Source organism: Echinops telfairi, unplaced genomic scaffold (assembly GCF_000313985.2).
Source record: "Echinops telfairi isolate 266 unplaced genomic scaffold, ASM31398v2 ScPeMD7_2;HRSCAF=8, whole genome shotgun sequence".
Lineage (NCBI taxonomy): Eukaryota > Metazoa > Chordata > Mammalia > Afrosoricida > Tenrecidae > Echinops > Echinops telfairi.
The window spans coordinates 19,859,106-19,866,732 of record NW_022103898.1 but is presented as its reverse complement, the minus strand read 5'-3'; the positions used below and the strand labels follow the sequence as shown (position 1 = coordinate 19,866,732).

Sequence of the window (7,627 nt, the reverse complement as noted above, 5' to 3'; positions counted from 1 at the left end):
TTGTTGCTGTGGACTGCCATTGGGGCCAGCCGCAGCTTGTGGCGGCCTTTTGGGTAACGAGATGGCCCTGGGCCACCTTCCAGACCCTGGGGATGATGTGCGTCCACTGTGGTGGGTAAGAAGTCATGGAGACAGGCACAGAGACCTGGGAACGGCTGTGGGCTCCCCACCCCCATAGCTGGTGGCCTTTCTCCCCTCCCCCAATGGGGCTTGGTTGCCTGGTTGGATGGCCTCTGTCTGCCCAGAGACCAGTCTCCCCTCATTCTGCTCTTCTTTACCACCCCCTTTCCTGAGGGACAGCCGAGCCTCCGTTCTCATCCCCATCTTGACGACGAGGAACCCGATGGCCACGTGGAAACAAGCGCAAACGGTCACTTTGGGGTTTTCAGCCTGGTACCTCAACAAGCAGAGGAAACGCCGTCGCTCCGTCCTTTATGAAACGCAATTGGGATGGTGGGTTCCTAAAGCCTGGACACACTTCTCCCCTTTGCACAAGCAGTAGAGCCTTTGAAATTCTCTTCTGCGGAGGGAGAAACACAAAACCACCTAACAACAATAAAAAGAATAGTCTCTCTGCCCCAAGGTGCTGCAGGTAGTGCTGTCCCTGGGAGCACAGCTACGGAAAACAGGGAGGTCAGGCAGGGAGTGGTCAGGCAGGGAGGACTGAGTGGTTCCTACTTGGATCCATGAGGGGATGTACCACCCCTTGGATCTGATCTCCTGCCGGACTATTGCAATCGCCTCTGACTGGTCTCCCTGCTTCTGCCCTTGACCCGTTCGGTCAATTGTCCACACCGCCAGAGTTGGTCCTTTGCAAAGGTATGTCAGACCTTGTTCCCCACCCCACCCCAAACCCTGTCTTCTAGCCTCAAGTGCAGTGATGGCACAAGGACTTCCGGTGGCCTTCACGCCCTAGGGGAGCCAGAGCCTATCATTCCTTACAGTCCGCGCACCCTGGCCTCCTCGCTGTTCCTGAAACCTGCCCAACATGCTCCCAACCCCAGGGCCTTTGCACTGCTGTACCCTCTGCTTGCAGCCTTCTCTCCCAGAGATCCCCAAGGTTCATTCCCTCACTTCCTTCAAGTCCCCGCTCCAGTCCCACCTTGTCATAGAGAGAGTCCCTGGCACCCTGCGTATGATCACACTGCCGCCACCACCTCCTTTATTGTCCTCTCTCTGCTCTGCTCTGATAGGATATTGGCACCGTCTCTGTTTACCCGGGTCTTCTCCCATGAGAGGGAATGCCTCATGGGCAGAGAAGCATTTCTGGTCTGCCTTGTGTTCCATCTCTCCATGCCGGGCAACATGCCTGGCCTGTCGCCGGAGCTCAGTAATATACCTGGGTTGTTGCAGGAATCCACGCCATGTGCCCTTACACAGTCCGCTGTGGTTCGTGAGGCTGCCGCTGTTTGAACATATGGGGCGGGGGGATGGGGGGTGGGGGGGAGCCGGGGAGTGGGCAAATGTGAGACTAGAGACAGGTTGTGTGGGGGTCTTTTGGGCCAGAGGACTTTGGAGAGCGGAGGGGGCTATTGACGCCACCTTATGATCTATGGGCCACATCGCTGTATCACTTGGACCAGGGAAGGGAGCATGAGGGGAGAAAGGACGGTGGTGGCGTGGAGTTGTTGCCTCCCTTTGGAAGACCACCAGGTCCAGAGAGTGGCTGGGCGGGTTCGAACTGCCGGCTTTTCACTTCGCAGCTGACCTATCAGTCATTATGCCCCCCTTAGGACATAAGGTACGAGCTAAGATTTGAGGAGTGTGTGGATATTAGCCAACTCAAGGCTCTGAGAAGGTTCCAGACAATGAGAGCAACCTGTGGGAAGGGTCAGAGGGGCTGGGTGGGGTTGGGGGCTCTGACAGGTCTAAGCGGTGAGGGGGACAGAGAGGTTCAGGGACATGGGGTTCCAAAGCTGGGAAGCACTGGAGAGCACCGCTCCTCTATCCGTCTCTAGGCGGGTCTGCCCACATGCAGATATGCCTACATGTGAGTACCCAGCGTGAAGACTGTTATCCATGCTACACCATGCTTCAAGACACAATTTCATTTATTTGTCATTAGAAATAAATACTTCACAATATATAATGACATAGTTTTTGTGATTCATCACTATGCTTGAATGATGTTCCATTTGTAACAATGAAAATATATCCTGCATATCAGATATTTACATGACGATTCATCACAGTAGCAAAATTACAGTTAGGAAGTAGCAAGGAAAATAATTTTATGGTTGGGGGTCACCCCCGCATGGGGCACTGTATGAAAGGGTAGCAGGCTTAGGAAGGTTGAGAACCACCGATTTAGAGGATGGGGGTTCCAGGTAGGGGGCAAGGCTCTAATCTCCTGCTCAGAGCAGAGACCACAGAACATGGTCCAGGAGAGGGGAAGTGAAGCAAGCTCCCCATGGATGATGGGTGTGTTATTCCTCAAGCTCACACCTGACTTGTAAGAACTCAGGAACAGGACAGGAAAGAAACCCAGGCTGGCTGTTTGAAGAAGGCCTGAGGGAGGGCCTCCGAGGCACTTTCGTTCCTCCACGGGAGCAGAGTATTGAGTCAGGGGTCATTCACCTCTCAGGTGTGCATCTGGTGTGCCGTGTGGCCTAGTGCAACTCCCTTCGCCTCGCTAAGCCTCAGTGTTCTCATCTGCACAAAGGGAATGACAGCGGAGCGGGGCATGGCGTTGCCTGGCATGGAGGTGAGGTAGTGCACATGACTCCATTGAGCCAAGATCTGCGCCAGAGCCTGCGGGCTTGGCCACAGTCCCTAGTGTTCCCTCACCTGCTAGGAAAACAGAGAGAGGATGCATCTGGGCTGTGTGGCAGTGGGGGAGAGGGCTCAGAGGAAGAAAGGAGTTTCTCGGGGGTCAGAGGGCATGGCATGGCTTCTTTGGCACCCCAGACTGAAGACACTGCAGCGGAGTTTGGCAGGACTAGGAAAACCAGGGAGCTAGATTTCAGGCGTGTGTGTGTGTGTGTGTGTGTGTGTGTGTGTGTGTGTGTGTGTAGGTGGGTGGGTGTCCTGGACCAGCCTGAGGATCCTGGAGTTGTATCCTGAGCAGGCATGAAGGCAGTGGGACAGGGCTGTGCTTGCATTTGGGAAAGATGTTGCCTGTGGGACAGCAAGACTGGAGGCTGTGGTCCAGGTGAGAGGTGATGGTGGGGCAGGGGGGTGTGGTGGGGCAGGGCGGCGCTTGGGCAGCAAATGTCAGGAGGGCTCTCCTGGCTCTGACTTGGGTGAATCAGCAGCGAGTCACACTGGTCATAAAGCCCACGGCCGATGAGTCGATTCTGACTCCTGGTGACCCTACAGGACCTCATAGGACTGCTTGCTCCCAGGGTCTCCAAAGCAGGAAATCTTTACGGGAGCAGAAAGCCTCATCTTTTTCCCTCGGAGCAGCTGTTGGGTTTGAATCACTGACTTGTGGTTAGTGATTATATGGTGGTGGTTATATAATCTGTTGTCAATTTGAGGATTCAGAATGAAGGGGTGGAGTCTAGGCTGTCAATCAGGCCCTAGTCAATGAGGCCTCTGTGTGGGCATGGCCTTCTCCTGAGGATTCTGAGAACTCTGGTATTCCTCCTTGGAGGCGGGAGACACACTCTCTCTACTCACTTCCTGCAAGACATCCCTGTGGAGAAGACACATGGAGAGAGGCTGATGGAGCCAGACCTCTGGAGCCAGAGAAGCCATGTGGAGACCCCTGCCATCACTGAGATATTTATAATGCCACTGGATCCACAAGATCCCACTCACCCACCCCCCACCAACTGGCCTGTGATCTTCCTGCATGTGTTTCGTGACTTTATAGAATGATATCAGACATATGGGCTAATATTGGACTTACGGACTTGATCTAGACTGGGCTGGGGTGTTTTCTCAATATTCAACTGCTCTTGTGTATAAACCTTTTTCTTATACATACATGAGATTCTCCTTGGATTTGTTTCTCTAGTCTGCCCAGACTAACACACAGCCCATTGTTTGACCCACAGAGCCACGAGGGCTCCTTAGAGCACACAGCCCCCCAAACCCTCGAGTGAATTCTGACTCATAGCAACCCTGTAGACCATTTCCAAGGCTGCAACTCTTACACAAGCAGACAGCCGCATCTTGTTCTCTTGGAGTGGGCTGGTGGGTTTGAACCACTGGCCTTTTGGTGAACTGTCCAGTGCTTCATCCACTGCCCCACCAGGACTGGGGAAACTGCATGTGTTAGTCCACACATTTATTATACAAAAGGGGCCGATGCAAGCCATCAGCTATGGTGCGAATTCATAGGTTCAACTGAGCCATGCGTTCACAGGCCCCTTCCATGATCTGAAGGAACCCTGGTGGTGTAGTGGGTTATATCCACGTTGGACTGCTGAGGTCAGCAGTGCAGACCCACAGCCACTCTGCAGGGGAGAGATGAGACTGCTCCCATCAAGATGTAACGGCCTCAGACACCCACAGGGGCAGATCTAGTCAGACCTGTCTGGTTTCTAGGAGTTAGACCCGTTGACTCAATGGCAGTGCGTTTGTAGCCAGAGTTTTCTATGATTTGATGATGCCACAAGCTTGATCTCAGTGGGATCGACAAACCCACTGCTGCTGCCTTCTCTTGCCTGGTAGGGGAACAAACCTGCCCTCCTCACCCAGCCACCTTCTGGCTTATGTGCAGGCCAGGCTCTTCGGTCAGGGCCATAGCTAGGCCTCCAGGTCTTTGCCTGTGTACTCTATTACACAGCACGCCATTCGGGTGAGCACGCGGGAAGGGGTCAGAACTCTGTCCATCCTCTTAAGAAATGATGCTTAACAGCCCAAACGATGTAGCTTTCTTTTATTAGCTACACATGGTTTGTGGGACTAGGGAATGATTTTTTTTTTTTAAAGAGAACAAGCAAAGGGTGGGGGGAGACCTACCATTTTCAGGTTCTGGTAGATTTCTTGGTGCTTTTCTCAAGAGTATGTTGAACTTTGAGGGGCTGGTGGGGAGTGGGGATCACTTTGGAACATTTACAGTCAGAAAACCCTTTTCTATTCAAAAATAAATGATTTAGAACAGGGGTGTCAAACTGGCAGCCCCTGGGCTGCATGCGGGCCCCGAGGTAATTTTTTGTGACCCATGATGCTCTGAAATAAAATGTAGTGAGGGAATTGTGTGTCTGGTATTGCCTCGATCTCCCCTGAGCGCTGTTTTCTTCACGACAAGTTTTTTCTATTATTTTATTTCAGAGCATGGCGGGCCACAAAAAATTACCTCGGGGGCTGCATGCGGCCCATGGGCTGCCAGTTTGACACCCTGATTTAGAACAAAAGCTTGTTTCACTCACTGCCCTAACACATGTCCACTCTGAGACGTTCCCATTCTCCTGCTCTGGTCCTCTACTTCACCATAGATGTCCCCCGCGGCATGAATATCGTCTCGAGGTCAGCCCTTTCTTTGCTGTCATGACAAGCATTTCCTGGGGCGACCCAGCTCCTATTGCCCTCGTTGTGAGTGGCTGCATGTGCACTAAGGTCATTTCTCTTACCACCTCCCTCGCCTTGGACATTTATGTGGCTTCCAATTTCCATTCTCATCACTTATTTTAGTTTAATGGAATTGGAATTAAGCTTGGAATTAATCCACCCCACCCCCCAAAAGAAGATTTTGTGGCTCTTCATATATATGGTGGAAATGTTTGGGGGTTGGGGGAATGCTCCTAATAATGTCGTCAACCTATGAATAGTCTAGTTTGACCACATCTTTGACCGAATGGAATATTTGTCATTTTCTTAGATGACTGCTAATAGCAAAGGGTTAGACATGGTACTTTGTTGGGCTCGTTTACCTGGGGAAAATTTGCCAGATCTAAATGTCAGGGAAATCTTTTTCATAACCTGGTATACTTCTCTTAGGGATGTTGGGACTCTTGTAGTGTATGCTATGTTTGCATGGGTAGGAAGCTTAGAACTTACTTTTGATCAGTATGCCAGGGTGTCCTCGCTCCCTCTCTCCTTCCCTGACTTTCCCTCTATCTCCATCACTTTTGGAAGTGTACCTTTACATTTGAAGGTCAGACTTGGGTGTCGAGGTGAGTGGTTTAGGCTGCCTAATGGGGCGGTGTGTTTACAGAGAGCACTGTCTCTGGCCACTGGGTCAGACCCGATCGCTTAATGTTGCATTTGAGACGTGATGCTTTGAGAGGGACAGAGACAAAGAAGCCTGGGTCCTAAGGGACCTGAGACACATCTGGTTGAAAATTAGGAAATCAGGGAGGTGTCGTCTGCAAAGGCGACATCCTCTGAGCATCTCACAAAATGATTGTGCTATGGTATCTCATCAGAATGTCTCTCACCATTTGGGTGAAGAATGAATGCCATTTCACCCATATTCGGATAAGGCAACCCAGCCTTAGGTGTCCCAAACACGAGAGATGCACAAATGCTGTCTTCCTCTTACCCATCCCAACGTCTGGATGTTCCCTCCCTCCCCCAACTGCCACCCGTCGAGGCCACCATCTATCCTTCAGACGACTGTGATCCGCCATGTCTCCAGACCTCTTTGATGGAGACAGGGAGGCCTGGGGAGGTTGCGTAGAAATCCGTCCAAGTTCCAACACACAGGGCCATGAGCATACGTCTGCTGAATGAACGGGTAAAGCCATCGATGGGGAGTGGTGGTGTGGACAGGTCAACAGAGAACCACCCCACCTCGAGAGAAAACACTCAAGGTTCTGCCTTGTCCGGCGGGAGGTTGGCCACAGGGTCTCTTCTCATGAAGGCAGTGCCTCCCTCCTCTGGCCATGCTTGTTGGTTTCGTGCTGAACTACAAAGGCGGAGGGATGGGGAGGAATTGGGTTGGACATAGAGATCCCTGGAAGGATAGGCATGAGTCATCAGAACTGTCCATGGTAATAAAGGCAAAGGTTGAGTGCACATTTATTAAGTGCCATACGCTGCTGTGAATGGTTTGTGGGTGCTAATTTTACAGTTTCACACGGACTGTCCAAGGTAGGGTTCTGTGTTATTCGAAGTCATTTGAAGGTTCAGTGACTTGCCAAGGGCGCCCAACAAACCAGGCCTTACAGTCCCGTGCATGAAAAAAAGTCCTTGTGCGTACCCCCAGGTGCACTGCCTCTCCACGACCACCGCCTGGTGCCTGGCATTTTCACATTGAGAGATGTCCCCCATTTCTAGTTCTTGCACACCCACCTGTGTGACTGCACTAAGCAACAGTGTTTCCCGCCAGTCACCTCCTCTGGAGGTGGGGAAAGGAAACACCCTGGGCCAGGAAACCAGGCTCCAGGCCTTCCTTCGGCCAAGAGAGGCTGAGCTCTTAGCGTGTGCCGAGCCCTGGGCGAGCACCCTGCTCTCCTGGAGCTTACCTTCAAGTGGGAGGAGCCTTGCAGGAGGATCCTTTCTGATTGCACTAAAGCAGACATAAAGGATGGCAAACCATTGCTTGTCCCACTCCAGGCTGGCTGCTCAGAGAAGCCTGGGCATAAGGACAGTGGTGAGAGGCCCCTGTGGGTTAGGAGGCGCTGTCGAGCTTGGGAACATCTGGGTTAGATGGGATACCAGACAGTGGGAGCAGCAGTGCAAAGGCCTGGAAGTGGGAAGCAGGTGTGATGTATTTCAGGAATAGAAAAAAAAA

At 52.1% G+C, this 7,627-nt stretch overlaps 1 protein-coding gene across 1 annotated transcript in view; it reads left to right on the top strand.

Annotated features, from left to right (window-relative positions):
- The window catches only part of RFX4 (regulatory factor X4), a 204,625-nt gene that overhangs the window by 113,425 nt on the left and 83,573 nt on the right, over window positions 1–7,627 (top strand). The gene's annotated exons all lie outside the window — the stretch shown is intronic.